Source organism: Eschscholzia californica, unplaced genomic scaffold, assembly GCF_041429995.1.
Source record: "Eschscholzia californica isolate CP2 unplaced genomic scaffold, dmEscCali1.0.p SCAF_2, whole genome shotgun sequence".
NCBI lineage: Eukaryota > Viridiplantae > Streptophyta > Magnoliopsida > Ranunculales > Papaveraceae > Eschscholzia > Eschscholzia californica.
The window spans coordinates 43,001,953-43,019,712 of record NW_028238309.1 but is presented as its reverse complement, the minus strand read 5'-3'; the positions used below and the strand labels follow the sequence as shown (position 1 = coordinate 43,019,712).

At 34.7% G+C, this 17,760-nt stretch overlaps 1 long non-coding RNA gene across 1 annotated transcript; it reads left to right on the top strand.

Moving 5' to 3' along the window:
* Positions 1 to 221: 221 nt before the first annotated feature.
* Positions 222 to 2,667, top strand: LOC147558112 (uncharacterized). Its single transcript, XR_015234270.1, has 5 exons — positions 222 to 844; positions 995 to 1,116; positions 1,212 to 1,357; positions 2,002 to 2,131; positions 2,272 to 2,667. It is a non-coding gene; the product is annotated as an uncharacterized LOC147558112 (long non-coding RNA).
* The last annotated feature ends 15,093 nt before the right edge of the window (positions 2,668 to 17,760 follow it).

Sequence of the window (17,760 nt, the reverse complement as noted above, 5' to 3'; positions counted from 1 at the left end):
TGTATTTTTTCTCAAATCTCGGCCACCAGATCTATTACCTACCTCAAAAAACCAGAATTTGTTCACCTCTTCATAAAAACCAGAATTAGTTCACCCTATGATATCATAGTCGTCCATTTCATATCAGCTTTTATCGTGCCTTTAGATTCATCTAACTACAACACTAATTACATGCATTTAAAATATTTAATATTACGACAGTTCCAAAAAAAAAAAAAACCAGTAAAACCTCTCACAAAGAACTTCAGTTACAATTCCTGCCTCTCCCTTTCTTCATCGATTTCTCTCTCTCTTCCAACGCTCTCTTTATCCTCTCTCTCTACCAACGGTTCCACTTTCAATCGTTCTTCTCTACAAATTAATGTACCCGGTACAAATCTTCATCTTCTTCAGTTACAATATTGGGAATTCACAATAGCATAATGGAGCTTTAAACCTACCCGTTTCATTCTTCTTCTTCTAGCTCAGTTAACTCTGCAATCTTCATCTTCTTCTATGCATTGGTAAGTTTCCTCTTCTGATTTTTTTTTTTTTCATTTATTCATTTGTCAATTCTTGCTTATGACTAAGGTAGAAGTGAAATTATATCAGAATCTCTAAACTTTAACCTGATTTACTTCATTTGTTCAATTTGAGATTTCCTAAAATTAAGGTTCCTGAAATCTCTTAATTTACCTGATTTAGTTAATTTGTGTGATACAATTATGCTTATATATTTGTTATGAGCATTGAGCAATGACCATAGTGTTAGCAACCGAAAATGGGTCTCCTTGATGTGCTGCGACTGGAACAATTTCAGGAGCTCCTTTCTCAGTTGTAAATATCGAATCATCTAATCTAATTGGTATGTAAATTTTCCTTTTCTTTTTCTTCTACATTTGCTGATGAATTATAGAATCCGATCTCCATACTTCAAATATTTGTGAAATTCTTTGATATTCATACAAGTTAATGTTATTGTGGAAGATAATTGGTTCGGATATGCTTACTCCAGTTCAATGTCGGGGTATTCAGAGAGTAGAACATTTCAAATCTATCAACCATCAAAAGAGGATTTAATGAACTCAGCGTCGGACTGTGGTTCCTTGAGAGCAAGCTAATAGTCGGATCTCTCGTGTATCTATTAATATCTAATACTCCTTTCATGGTATTAATCTAAGTTGCTTCATAAATTCCTAATAGTTCTTTTGCTGCTCTTTTCATGGTTGCAGGTACTACTTGTGCCACAATCTTTACACCCGCTACATTTTTTAGGGGTTCAAGTGCAGCTGTTGGAATGAATAAAATGAACCTTGAGGAGCCATACCAATGACATTTGATTCCGTTGTGACAAGATTTGGAAAGGAGATAACATATGGTAAGTACATGTGACGAAATAGCTCAGGTATCTTTTGCTTACTCTAGGGATATATATTTTGAGAAATCCTCGGAATGTTTATACGATGATATTGCAGGAGGAAAAATTGTCAATAAACGACCTATTTTGGTTGCCCGCTTTGTAGGTAGCTACAGACCTTATTTACCCGATTGGTCTGAGTACGATTAAGTTCTTTATTCCATTTGATTAACTCTAATATGAGGTGGACACATTTACTATAGAAACACTACTCTGGGTAAGATTTATAATTATCTGTTAGAATCATATTAAGTTATCAAAAAGCTTAGTCATTCGCGATTCACATTGTCGTTGTATTATCTTTAACGAATTAGCTTTGAGTATAATGACCATCATCCCAGTCCTCTGACCTCACCGCCTTTGTGACTTTGCACATAAGTTCTGGATCTTCGGGCTTTGTTAACTTTTCCGACTACGTAGTCTTCCATCGAATTTCATACTCTTACTTGCTACAATAGCAAAAGGTTCATAATTTACTTGTTTATTTGGCAATGCACAAAATGAACTACTGAATTACTTTGTTCTTAAGCATCTCAAGTTGCCCAAGCATCTTCTTTTTCATCACTTTCTCTTTAACAAATTCCCATTTACTTCTTTTGGTGAAGTGGGAACTATGGTGAATCTGTGACACTTGCCACTTCGAAAGAATTCCATAGGAGAAGAGTTCAGGTTCTAGTATAATTAGGTGTTGATCTTATAGCATTCGAAACAATTCCAAATAAGCTAGAAAATCAGGTAACTTTTGATCCTAAAACAATGATAGTTTATGATTCCTAGCATTTGCTTTATTTAACAAGCTCATTTGGCTTCTCCATTAATGCTGGGATCTTATCGGGGGCTTATCTCGTAACCTTGGTTGGTGCTTGCTCATACAGGCATTCGTTAAACTACTTGAGAAAGATGACCTAAACATTCCAGCATGGTTTTCTTTCAATTATAAGGACTGGTTGAATGTGGTTAGTGGAGATTCTATGACTGAATGTGCAACAGTTGCTGATTCATGTAAGAAGGTTGTTGTCGTCGGGATTAACTGTACTCCTCCTAGATTATTCTTGGACTGATTATTTCCGTTCAGAAGGTTTTTCCCTTTAACCCCAATCTTCATTTATTCGTGAATTCGATGCTTATTAGAAAGAATTAAAATTGGATGTAAGTGTGGCAAGTAATAGGATTAAACAATAGTGACTATTTATTCTTTAAATTTTGTACTGGTTATTCACTGGCTTGATAGTTTTTTGTTAAATACATCTGCATAAATGTTCGCTGGTCAATCTTGCATAAGAACCACTAATTTCGATCCACGAGAAGACACTTTCAAGCATAAACGGCAGGTAAATGTTTTTGGTCGTATTAAATTTCCTCCTATTGGAAGTTCTTAGTCATATTAAAGTTTTTAGTCATATTAAATGGAGTACATTAGTTTCATTTTCTTATTAACTTGCTTATTTCAAGGCAAAGGCCTTCGCTGATTGTGGCTCGCATCAAGGTGCAATAAGATTGTGGCTGGTTTCTAATTCTTTTTGGCTTAGAAAACTTTATGGTGTCCTCGTGTCAAATATCTATCTGGTTTAATGTTAAAAGATTTGAAATTCTATTGTAGGTATGTGCTACTAAAGCTCTTGAATTTGGAGAAAACAAGAAATGAAGTATGCTGATTGAGTTCTTCTCGGTTAGGGGCATTTACAGATCGGATTTTCTTCCATTGATCTTTAGCGTGTTTATTTTAACGAGATGGGAGTCAAATCTCCTAATCCACTAAATTAATATTCAGTTCTTTTTTATTCTGTTGCCATTTTACATTTGTATGTTACAATTCATTGCACACCTTTTAGTTTTGTTTTTCTGGACTGGCTTTTGCTATTTATGTGAATCGATTTCTACATTATTATTTTCACCTCTCACACAACATGGATCAGTCATTAGTTTTGGCTTGATAGCTTTGTTAATTTTTCAACTCAAGTTTTATTCTTTTTTCAGCTCATGAGCAAAATCTGATAGTGTTGAGGAGTTGGGCATTTAGCTATGGGATTTGGTGTCACGATAGAAGCACTATCTATAAGTCTTAGCCGTTTAATTTTTATTGTCTGCCATTTAGTTTTCATTCGTTAAACAACTATACGTCGATTAAATAATACATTCGTGAAATTTGGACGTGCCGGAGGCACGGGCTATAACTAGAAAATTTTTGGTTATATATATATAACCAAAACTTTGTTAACAGCCCATCAAACAAGAAAATTAACTATACCAAGCAAACGTTGTGAGACAGAAAATAGTGATATTACCTGCTTAGTGTTTGGTGAATGAAATTGTACTCTTATTCACAAGATATTATCTGTACTATACTACTACACCCAATATTCACAAGATATTATCAGTACTATACTACTATACCCGTTCGAAATTAAGGAATTCAGAAGATGTACTAAATAGTCCTAAACTACCAACATAGTCATGACATGAAACCTAAAAACATAAAACAAGTTGTTTTACTTGCTTAGCATAATAATAATAATAATTCTTAGAATAGATTTGTCAATACTTATTTTATTGCAAAGCTAAAGATGAGAGTGTTTTCCGCATCAATGAGTACAATGGAATGTAATAGGATGAGCCTTAGGAAAGCTGGTTTTCATATTATACTCTAGATGATAATTCAGATTTATCATTTTAATTCATATGAATAGAACATCAACTTGCAACTTATCTATTAAACAAACCACACGTTCGTGCTTGGATAAAACTAAAAACTTGGGTTCAGGTTCGCGTTACGAAAGTTAACTTTCATAATAGAAGTGTAACAATATCATAAAACAGTAAAAGTGAAAGAAGAATGTACTTCAAAATATTCCTTTTTGAATGTACTTCTAGCCTTCCCTCTTGGCCCATGAATCGACAGGTGTACAGGTTTTACTGTAAAAAAATGATCTTTAAACCACATATCTACAGTTGCATTGATATATTGAGCTAGAATTGTGAATTGAAGCCAAGTTGATTTCCTGTACATCAATAACCACAACCTTGTTATAAGTGGATCTATGCACACATAATGGGCTATAAAACCCTTTCTCCTATAACAAAAAGAAAGTTACCTGAAAAGAAGCAACTAATTTTCTAAGAATACAAGTCGATTAGTCTCGTTCAAAACAATAACTAGAAAATAAATCATTCAGTTCATAAACGAAATTGAATCAAACATGACTACGAGTGAAAGAGAAAAACATTACCTAGACAGTATATACTGGCCAAAAAACACAACCACCTAAGCAATACACAAACAGATATAAGCACAAAGCACAGCCAAATAATAACTTAATTTATATACAACTCAAACAATCAAAAAAAATACAAAAGACATCTAAAGATTATTATTATGAACTCATCTAAATATCTAATAACACATATACACTCTAGAAAATTCGGAATATTACACATAATTTTTGTGCACATACAGAAGCATACAAACATAAATGGAGACCACTAACTTGATATCATATATACATACTACTCATTCAGTTACACAATATCAACACATCTAAATACTAATTTTGAATAAATTACTCGACCAATAACAAAAATAAAGAATAGCTAAATGCACAACGTACACAAAACACCAACATGTTTAATCGATAGATACTACTAATCAATCTAATAATAAGAAATTAATTTAGACCGACAAAATACAAATTCTAAAATACGAACACACACCAAAGATCTACATACATTCAAAACACTAAACACTAGCACGATTCAGCAATCCGAAATACTAATCCCATACACAAGCGACCCAAAATATAACTTACACTACGAAGCAGTTCAGAATACCAACTGAGAGCATCCTATTATTTGAACAATCGTCAAAATATATATAAATGTACAGAAAAAGTCAGAAATATTAACTCGGTTGATATTACTCAGTACAATCACCAAATTTACGATTTCAATTCACCACAATACACCAAAATATGAAAACAATTAATATGAATATATTACACAAACATTCATACTAGATTTGCACGTAAATACTAAGCAAACATCGGGAGATTAAGAGAGAGTAATAATATTCAACTATTACCTGCTTAGTGCCCTGGTGAACAAAATTGTAATCTTAAGCTTAGGTATGTTACCTCGTTAGTTTCTCTTCACAGTTCAAACTCTTCAATGCAATTTTTCATTGAAGGTAACAAATTTAAGAAAAAATGGAACCTTCACGCCAAGGTAACAACTTTCTACTGAAGGCCAACCCAATAACAAAGAATGGGTTAACTTCACAATATTTGATTATCTATACCTCCTTGGAGTTTCAGAAGATGTACCCAATGGTCCTAAACTAGCTGACATACAACATCAGAAATCACTACAACTGAATTAGTCATGACATAAAACCTAAAAACATCGGTAATAAAAGGTGTTTTACTGGTTTAGCATAATAACAAAAATTCTAAGAATGTATTTGTCAATATTTATTTTACCACAAAACTAAATATGGGAGTATTTTAACACGAAGATGGGTTGGAATGTAATTTAGGAGCCTCGAGAACGCTGGTTCTTATACTCTACACCCTACATGATAATTTTGATTTATTATTTCTATTCATATAAGAAGAACACCAACATTGCAACTTAACTATTTTCATTTTCAGGAGACTCCAAACGGAATGGGCATTATTGTTTCAAGGAGGAGGAACAATCACAAGAGGGGGAGGAGATATTGATTTTCACCCCCTTTGCCTGAATTATACTTATACTAATACTTGATTTTCATATCATGGCATCTTCACCCCCTGTGGCGTCTCCCTGCTCCCTCTCCAAAATCATCCCCAATTCCCCATCACCACCACCACCACCCCTTGCTTAATTCTTCTTCCCCACCACCACCACCTCTTTCACCTTCATCCCCACCACCACCACCTCTTTCACCTTCATCCCCACCACCTGTGCAATCAAAACACCACCACCATCACCTGACCAATCAAAAACACCACCACCACTTAAATCCCCATCACCACCACCATCACCGCCCCCACCACCTGATGAACTTAACCATTCACCACCACCATTATCATCTCCACCGCCCGATGAATCTAAAAAATCACCTCCACCTGAATCATCTCCACCACCACCGGCGACAACAATACTTCCTACAACTTCGTCCTCTCCACCATCCATTCTGACACCAACATCAACACTTCCTTCAAATACACCACCCCACCTTCATCAACCTTACCACCATCACCAGATTCACCACTACAACCTTCATCACCTCCACCACCTTCGACATCAACAAATACTCCCCAACCACAACCAACAACCTTCACTCCACCACCACCAGCAACTCACAAAACCCTGTAATACTTACACCACCCACTCCCGGTATTAACGTTATCTTTACTCCACCAACCTCACCGACAAATCTGTTTCCACTACTTCCACTACCCTTCACACCATCTTCTGGTTCAATTTTTTCGGCTCCAAATGCATCATCAACATTAAGAACACCAACACGTACACCATTTTCATTGTCAAACAGTGCGTCTAGCAATACTGAGGTGGTTGGTGACAAGTTACCCCTTATAATTTAGATCACAACAGGGGGTAGGTTTGTTATTTATTGCCCTTATTGCAGTCTTTCGGCTTTGCCTCAATCTGCCTACCTCCGAAGGTAACTCTAACTCTATACCTTCTCCATCTTCTTTCTCCTGATACAAAATTCATCTAACTTTCATGATTCAAGGTTTAAGTCACATATGTAGGATATATTTAGATGTAATGTTAAGCAATAAGATGGCACCACCACTTCCGCCGGGTTTATTGGTGCCACCACCTGGTGCAGGTGCAGGATGGGGTAATCAGCAGCAACATTTTGTGTATAGTAGTAGTAGTTATCAATCTGGATAACCTAATCAACCCGCCACAACATATGGTGCTGCCTGCATCTCCGGGTGGTGGGCTCTCGGTAAATTAGAGTAGCTTTAGCTATGACGAGCTTGTTGCAACTACAAATGGATTCTCTCAGGATAACCTATTAGTTCAAGGTGGGTTTGGATACGTTCACAAAGGGGTGCTTCCTAACGGAATGGCCGGGCTTGAGATCATCACCCGTGTTCATCACCACCACTTTGTCTCTCTCGTGGGTTATTGTATTGCTGGTGGGCAGCGAATGCTTGTTTACGAGTTTGTTCCAAACAAGATGCTTGAGTATCACCTCCACAGTCAGTTTTTTCTTATATCATTGTCTATTCATTCATGCACTGAAAGATGCTACAAGGGCCACGTTATCTGACCACATAATGTAAAAGTCGACCGTTACCTAAATAATATATATCTTTTTATGAGCCCTTTGGGACAGACTACATTATAGTTGCAGGAAAAGGTCGTCCAACCATGGAGTGGTCGAAAAGAATTATCGGTATATATACTATTCTGAACACAATAATGCACATCACAGTTAAACTTACTCCTTGGATAAAATAAGATACTTGGGCTTAGGTTCGCATTACGGAAATTAAAATACTTCATAACAGAAGTGTAAGATATGGTAAAACAATAAAACTGAAAGAATAAATGTACCTCAATATATTCCTTTCTGACTGTTTCAATGCATGTTTTCCGCTACAAGCTTCATATCTAACATTGCGGGTTCTAGCCTTAGTCTCAGAGCAATTCCTGAATATCCACGAATCCATGGGTGTATGGTTTAACCGCAACAAAAAGATTTTTAAACCTCGTATCTATTGTTCCATGGATATACTGAGCTAGAATCATGAATTTGAAGCTCCATTGACTTCTAATAAATCAATAACAACAACCTTTTTCGTAAGTGGATATATGGGCACATAATGGGCCATAAACCCTTTCTCCTGTAACAAAAAAGTTATATGAAACGACTGCTAATTTTCTAACAACAATGTACCCAAGCAAGAAAAAAGAATATCATTTCATAGTTTTACTTTGTGCATGTTGTAAGTATCTTAATGATCCCAATTTAGAGAAATAGAAGTTGTTGGGAATGATAACTTACTCGTGCGGAAGTTATTCTTGTATGAATTTGGTCATCTCTATACTAATTGAAATATCAACACCCCTCTTAAACGTCAAGGTATTCATCTAAAGTGTCTCTCTAAAATGTCCCCTACTATTATTCTTTGGGTTACTCAATCAACCAAGTCACCTTTTCGTGCAACGACTAGTTCTCGGACAACCAAGTACATAGATCTTGATTACCCTTTTCTGTTTGTATGGGATTGGTATCTACTAAGGAAGCATTCTTAGGGTAGGTATAGATTATCTTAGAGGTTTTTCAATTTGAAGTGTTAGTAGTTGTATCTCCTACACTTCAACCACGTTTGCACAAAGTAGCGCTTTAATTTGAGGCCAAAGAACACAAGCTATTCTTTTCTCCTCCTACAGTAAACCGAAACCACCATCATATAATAACTGCAGAAGATAAATTAATCAACACTAGCTAGGTTGAGTTGGTCTATGACTCTATAAGCTACTGGCCACGTTTGCCCTTTTTCTCGACATCCATCAAGTCTGGTATTCTTTTGTTCTGCTAGACATATTACATGTATCCAAAATTGTTTGATTGGTTAAAGAAGTTTAACCCTCAAATAACTGATGAACTCAGTTAACTGATGAACCCAAATAAATGAACGAAAAATGAAGAGGAAGGCAGTAGATATCTAGAATTATATCCACAGAGAAGTCAAGAACTTTTTTTTATGTTATTATGAGTGGTAACATATCTTGCAGGGTCTCCAGCTTGTCGGCGACTAATAAAAGTTCATTTCAAATTATAACGACAACATGAACCAAAGACGCGGGCTCTATTGATTTTTTTTTCTTTTTTTGAAACTTATTTATTGTATCTTCTCTATCACATGACATGAGTTCAATGAAGTTATCATTTGGAACTTACATTATTTTGGAAAAGCATCAAGTTAGAAGAGCATAATCAAGTACAATTAGTGCATACCAAAGTCTCTCTCTATCAGGAAGGGAAGATTTGAAGTGTCTTGGAGACTCCAAGCACTCCAACCTACTAAATTGGAAGCAATGTTAGTATACAAAAAAACTAGTCAAAGGAGTGAACACTATGTGTATATATGACTAACTGAATAGCTCAAAATGCTCAAAGCAAAGATACCATAACCATTATGTCAAATGTTTTAGGATTTAATCTTGCACCTGCAAAGCGTTCCCACAATAAAAGTTACCATTACCATTATCGTGCAATTCAACGTTTAGCAACTCCCGTACCCACCTTAATTTTGTCTAGATTATAACATAACTACTGTATAAGATAAACTCGCCAATCGACATGTGTTCATCAGGTTGGTATATCCATCGTTAATAAAATAAATTTAGGGGCTTATAGCATAACAAACCATTTTTTAAGGCTGCGTTTAATACTTTTAGATCGTGATGAGACGCTTCATCAGATTCAGTATCACATCAACATCACTCAGCTATTAGAGGACCTGCAATCCACATGTGTCACACGAAAAGTAATGTAAAACTTAACATAAGTAACAAGATTACTTAGTTGAATAGGCTCTCGTATATTTTTCCAAAGATTCCTGCGATCCACATGTGTCACATTTTTTTCTTACTTGCCGGAATCTTTGGAAAAATATACGAGAGCCTATTCAACTAAGTAATCTTGTTTAGCACCCGGGACCAACTGTTCGTCCAAATGGACCCGAAGACGGGAGTTAAATGGTAAGTCAACATGGTTTAATTTAGTTTTCATAGTTCATAAATAGTTCCTAGATTGTCTTCAAGAAGCAAGAGTTAAGTGGTTACATTATCATACCTTCCAAGACTCAAGAGCTTCATGAGCCTTCAAGCTACTAGGTATTTCCGATTCAACAATTTTTTCGTGTCTGAATCGTAAGCCCAACTGAGGCCCCCGAATACTGTGTTGTTAGTGGTCATATTGTTCGTTTTTTTTGTGCATATTTGAGAGAGGTAGTAACTCAACACAAGAGCTTTTGGATCAATACTCGGGCCAAGTCAGGAATAAGATTCAGCAACAATATACTACCTTGCTTACTATTGGAACTATTATGATCTAATAGAAACTGTATTTTGTATCATAAAACAAGTTACTACTTTTTTGCCACTTCTTTAAACTCTACACGGTAGAAGTTCTGTTTCAACAAACTCCTCATCTCGTTGAAATATTTGAAACCAGCCGACTGCTACAGAACAATAATGTCAAAATTTTCCTTTAAATGCACATCAATAGTTACCATATTGAACAAGCTATCATAGTTTAGACAAACCAGAAAACTTGTGATTGTGTTTCTTTTTTCTTATTTGCAGGACAATATGAGAGGCTTAAAACCAAACATAAATATCTTTCAAAGGAAGATTAAACAAGTACCTTGTAATAAAAGAATATTGTTGTCTGAATTCTTTGTCAAACAGAAAACCAAAGAACTGAATGCCAGTAATATTCCTTCCTCAGTGGAAAGGAAACAAGTCTATGAGCTTGATTAGACAAGCTTAGTTATTAAACAAGAATCTTCAAACATCACAGGTATTGCCTCATCAGTTCGGAGATGGCGCATTAACCCTATTAGCTTGATAAATTACAACATAACGTCACTGCATATTCATATGCTCCAACACAAAAATATTAGGAACCACAAAAATAAACCAACTGCCAAGTGCAACCATTACTTGTATTATAATTTCTAGTCTATCGCAACTTCATCTTGAATGGACCCCCGTATTTTGGTATCAGACCATTATGTATGGAGATACTTACAATATAAGTTATTACTAGCAAATAAAATAAGCATCTTTGGACTCACATATATAACCAAAACCTTGAACTAATTGCCTATCATTATTTGCAATAAACCAATGCCAACCTTAACATCGAGTGAAACCCACAATTTTTAGTAGAAACATGTGATGTCAAAAGAAACTTACTAAAAACAAAAAGAAAGAAAAAGAAATAACAAAAGTTCAACAGACAGGTAAGTCTCTACATACATCACAAAAAAAAATCAGTGTCACAACTAATTAAAGTATTTCTTTGAGGCTTGACAAACTAGAATAGATACCACTGTCATCATTAGTCCCACATTACTTGTTACCCCACCGTCATATCATTTACACATTACTTGATCTCGAAAAAATCCCAAGTACCATATTGTATGATGTGTATCATATTCTCGAATAAAGCCACACATTGGTGGCGAATTTAGTGTCTATGAAGAGACTTGTCCAAATTTTTGAAAAATAAAATATACTAGTAAGAAGGAAACTAACATGAAGCTGTTAGAAAATAAAATAAGCATCTTCTGACACCACAGGTATAAGTTATTGATATTTAAACACCAACTGCCAACCACTTTTTGAGATAAACCAATGCCCGCCTTAATCTTGGATAAAATACAGAATCGTTGGTGGCAAAATCTGATGTCAAAAGACACTAAAATCACAAGATTTTAAATATTTACTAGGAAATTAAATAAGAAGATAAGCTTGACATGTAAGTCCCGATACACCGTAAATGATGTATGGGACTTAAAGAAGAAAGATAAATAAGCATCTCCGTGCGCCATAAGTATAAAATTTATAAACACAAAAAGTAAACCAACAACCAGCCATTACTTGTACTCTAATTTATAGTCAAGTTCCAACTCCATCTCTGACAAACCCACATTATTTGGTATTATACCTTGACGTATGGAGATACTTAAAAAACTACAACACAATTAAATTACTATATCAAATCATGTAAGCATCTTCAAACATCACAAATATTACCAACAATGTAAACCAACTGGCAACCTTAATCTCGAAAAATTGTCAGTAAAAAATGTGATGTCCAAAGAAACTTATTGAAATCACAAAAGTAAGAAAAGAAAGAAAAAAGTATTAGGTAAATCTCCACATACACCACAAAATCAGTGTCATACTCCTCACAGTCGTCATTTATCCCTACTGGTATTTCACACCACCAGTCTTAAAAGTTATATTCTCGAAAGTATATCAGTTACATACTCTGTCAACTATTACTTGTATTTTAATTTATAGTCAACATCCCAACACCGTCTCGAATGACCCCACATAATTTGGTATTATACCTTGATGTATGGACTATGGAGATACTTATAAAAGTTCCAAAACTATTATATATTATTATTAATATAAAATTAAATAAGCATCCTCGAACATCACAAATATTACCAACTGCCAATCATTATTTGCAAAAACCAAAGCCAAGCTCAATTTCAACTTTCGAGTAATTATTAGTAATTAGATGTGATGTCAAAAGAAACTTACAGAAAAAGATTTTGTTTAATAATTTGATTCAATTGGAATTGAAAGAAAATCTATTTTCGAATATGTCGACAAAACATCAAGAAACTTACAAAACCACAGAAGCAAGAAAGAAAAACAGAAACAAAATAAGTTTTAAGGCAAGTCTCCGCATACAACATAAGAACTCAGTGTCACATTCCCCACTGTTTCTCTCATATCAGCTCCCACCAACAATGCAAAAGCATATTATCTCAAAAACGACCCACATACCACTGTTGTATACACTGTACAACGTCATATGCAGAGACTTCCATTGAAAACTTTCAAAAGATCGTTAAAAATATGATAAAAGAGCAAAAATAAAATAAGCATCTTCGAACATCACAAATATTACCAACTGTCAATCATTATTTTCAAAAACCAATGCCAACCCCAATATCGAATCTCGAGTAATTATTAGTAATTAGATGTGATGTCAAAAGAAACTTACAAAAAGCACAGAAATAAGAAAGAAAAAAAAAGAAACAAAATAAGTTTTTAAGGTAGGTCTCCGCATACAACATAAGAACTCAGTGTCATATTCCCCATTGTTTCTCTTATATCAGCTACCACCAACAATGCAAAACCAGATTATCTCAAAAACATCCCACGTACCACCGATGTATACACTGTACGACGTCATATGCAGAGACCTCCAATAAAAACTTTCGGAAAATCGCTAAAAAAAATGATAAAAGAGCAAAAATAAAATGAAATAAGCATCTTCGAACATCACAAATATTACCAACTGTCAACCATTATTTTCAAAAACCAATGCCAACCCCAATATCGAATCTTGAGTAATTATTAGTAATTAGATGTGATGTCAAAAGAAACTTACAAAAAGCACAGAAGCATGAAAGAAAAAAAGAAACAAAATGAGTTTTAAGGAAGTCTCCGCGTACTACATAAGAACTCAGTATCATATTCTCCACTGCATCTCTTATATCAGCTACCACCAACAATACAAAAGCATATTATCTCAAAAACAACCCACATACTACTGCTGTATACACAGTGCAACGTCATATGCAGAGACTTCCCGTAAAAACTTTTGAAAGATCGTTAAAAAATATGATAAAAGAGCGAAAATAAAACAAACATCTTCATACATCGTATGATGAATAAATCGTATGATGAATAATCACAAAAGTAAACCAACTGCCAGCAAGTATTTGTAATTAAATCGATACCAGACTTTATCCCCAAAATATAAATATTACCTTGATGTATGAAGATATTTATTTTTTGAAAAATATATGAAGATATTTATGAAAACTTAAAAATTAGTAAATATTAGTACATCACTAAAAACTAAAATAAGTAAATATAGAAAAATGTTGATGCAAATAACAGTAACCGTCAAGTCGGAGTCCATCATTTTGGTGGGTTTAAAGACACAGCAATTTGTATTCTTGAATAAAGCATATTTTATCGCATGCCCTCACAAATGATCAGAACTTGTACAAGTTTTTCATATTAAGAACCATAAGGACTAGGACTTCGCACATCATAAGAGAAGTTAGACCAGCAATATTGTCAACTCTTGTTTCAAATATACCCACCTACTGTCAACCTTAATTTTTTCTTTGAAACAAATCTAGGGTTTAGGCCTTTAGGGTTACAGCCAACTTTGCAAGGGTACTTCTAAACCAGATTCATTTTCTTCTCTAATGGGTTATTCCAAGATTCATTTAAATAACTGCACAAATCATTCGGGTCAACAAAACTTTGTAAAGTAAGCAACCAAACATCCAAATAGACTCCATGTCTACGGGAAAAGGAAAGGTGAAATTACCAACAATAAGCCATCTGACTTTTAAAGTCGATTCCCTCTCACTGACGTACAAGATTAAGGTCGGTAGATCAGACCCCAACAAGGAGGAATTAGAGTTCCCCTAATGTCGAGTCTTTTCTTTGATTCGTAGAATTTAGGGTTTTCGATGTTAGAATTGTGAACAAAGAAATAAAAGATCTCGATAGCAAAGAAAAACATTGATTTAGGGTTTTCAAAAGGTATTGCAAACAAAAACATTGGGTAAGGAGTACAAGGACCTTCGTTTTCCGATGTTCAGATTCTCGTTCTTGATCGCGATGCTACAATACCGTCGTCTTTTTTTATCAAGATTCTCGTTCTTGATCTTTATTTCCAATCTTGCGTTCCCTTTTTATCAAGATTTCTCGTTCTCCCAGATATCTCTGATGATCTCCATGGCAGAGTCTCTCTGTTTCTTGATTGAGAAGGATGGATCTCTCTCTCTCTTCTACTTGTCCCCGTAAAAACAGTTTTTGATTTTCCGTCAATTGTTAAAACCTCATTCCATTAGTTTAAATGTCTATAAATCAACCAATGTAAAACTTATGGTCTGTTTGACACCGGGAAAAGTTCATTTCTTAAGGAATTCGATTTTCAATGTTACATTAGAACAAAAGAATGCAAAAACCATGTTTCTTGGGAGAAAAAAAGGTTAGGAAAAATTCAAAATATTTTACCATAAAATAAGTGGTAAAATGATTTTCTCACAATCATCTTCTCTTACACGATTAGCAAATCTTTTTTCTTCTCTCCCTTTGTCATATTAACCCCCTAGGCCGACATTAGAAACCCAGATCTATAACTTGGTTGTCCATTTGATTTTCAAATCGAAGTTCTTCGGGTTCTTCAAGTGAAGAAAGTTCTCCAGATCAGATTAATAAGTCAGATTTTCCCCCAACTTTTGTTTATTTTAACTACTATCTGCAAGAAATTTTATTTCAAAATGGATTTCATGGTTATCAGGTTCTGAGTTTAGTGGGTTTGACCTTTATAGTAGACTTAAATAGTAAATCATGAACAAGAAGTTGGGTTGAATCAGTTATACAGTCACACTTCAAGAGCGAAACAAAAAATTTTCAAATTGTATGTTACTGAACATTCATGACCCTGTAATCTTCACTCCTTGATGGTATATATATGCAACTGTGTCAAGTTTAGTTTCCTATGTGATACTTAATTTACTTGTAGGGTGTTGTGGAGGTTATTAATGATACACATATACGTGCAACTATGACAACCATTGATCAACCGAGATTTCGCAACCATAAAGGTGATATACGAGAAGATGTGCTTGTAGCATGTTCTTCCAATGTTAGGATTATGCATGTTTTAGCGATAAGAGAATTCCTTCGATCAAGATGACAATGCGATCAATATCAGACATGACAAATGGTGAAGGTTATCAAATATGGTCTTTTTAAACATCGTAGTCTTTAGCTAAGAAAAATTACAATTTGCGAGTCATTCGGATGGCTAGCGGCTGACGACGCCTAGATCCTACAACCATTTATCCATGAAGAGTGTCGACTCGATCAGAAGATATGACTAGAAGAAATGAGCTATAAGGCGCGAATTAGATCTGGATGAAGGGTACCTAGAGGACATTCTAATAGCGGGGGGTCCATGATAGCTAATGGATGGACCAAGGGGTCGGGCCAATGGTCCAGGGGTAGCCCAGCCAAGAGTCCCAAGAATTGGGGTTTCCCTGGCCACCACATCTAGGGGAATCTCAGGTGAGGATTTATTCCTCATTTAGGGGTTCTTGTTTCAGAAGAAGTTCTGATATATCTGATTCATACTTCCAGAAATTTTAATTTGATTACGATTCTGGCTTTAAAATGACTTTTTTTTTTTTGTTGAAAGATCTATAAAAAGACTTAATTCAATTAGATAAAATGTGGAAAATCTCAATAGTTTTCTATCTCTTTAGCTACACTGACAGAAGATGGAAAAGAGAATAAATGTCCAATTATCTAGTGATTTAATAAGGGTAAACACATGTGAGTAGGATCTAGACTTGGAAACTAAACTCAATATATGTTGAGGTAGAATCCTCAACAAAAAAAAAAAATATATGTTGAGGTAGAAGGAACATGTTCAATGGAACCCAACTTATCAAATTAAACCAGAACACTATCAAGTATCGAGATCCTCGAAACAGTTTGGTGGGTGTCTCTACTGCATTCATTTTCATCGATGAGTCTTTGTGTGATTGATCGAGCACAACCACAAAGAATTAAAAAACAATCAAATACAAAGAGGAGCGGGTAAAAAAAAAGGATTTACTGAGTATGTCTGTAAACCGAGCAGATCTGCTTGTCTTACGTACTACAAATTGATTTCTAGGTTCTATTATTTCGTGGGTGTCATGATCAACAATGTTTCACCAAAATTTCTCTCTCTACAAATTTGTGGATGATGAAGAAGAAGTAGAATTAAGTTTACGGTTTATGGAAGAAAGATGAAGGACTTGAAATAAAGCTTCCAATTCTTACAAGACATGAGTAAAAAATCATAGTGTGATATCTCCTTCAAAACCGTTGTCCATATAAAATTTTGATATTTTTAATTGTTCCCATAAAATAGGTGTCCATATAAGGAAATTGGTTGTCACGTATTGGCCACCTCAAAATCTGATGTTTTTAACTCAGTAGTGGTTCTGGCTATAACCCCGAGCAGGATGTGTTTTCAATTCACAAAATGAAATGTAGTATATAATATTTGTGCTAATTGTAAAATCTATTGTCATTAAAAGAGACAAAAGCATTCATCAATTCATGTTAGTATGTTAAATACATTAGAACTTAATTAAATGCCGTTCAAATTTAAAAAGAAGAAAGAAGTATTGCCTTCATCTTTTAAATTGAGGCTATAGAATCCACTCAGAGCAACTAGGTCTTGAACAAATTAAAGGTTTAACAAACATAAATCATTGTGGATTTGTGGTTATCCGTTCTTTGGTAAAATAATTTGGGCCATCTTGTGCCAGTCACCTCCCTTGTTTTTCTCATATCGTTTTTGTTGATCGGGAATTGATATTAGATGCGAAATTATGCTCATACTTGTATGAGAACTCGATGCTTACCTTGAGGGACGGTCAGACACATTCCTGAGTAAGAAAGACTCCAACCACTGAATCCACACACAACCTTTCCACTTTGTAAAGCGTCTATCTCCCTTGTGTTAATATTTCTTTTATTATTTCAAAGAAAAAAAAAAAATC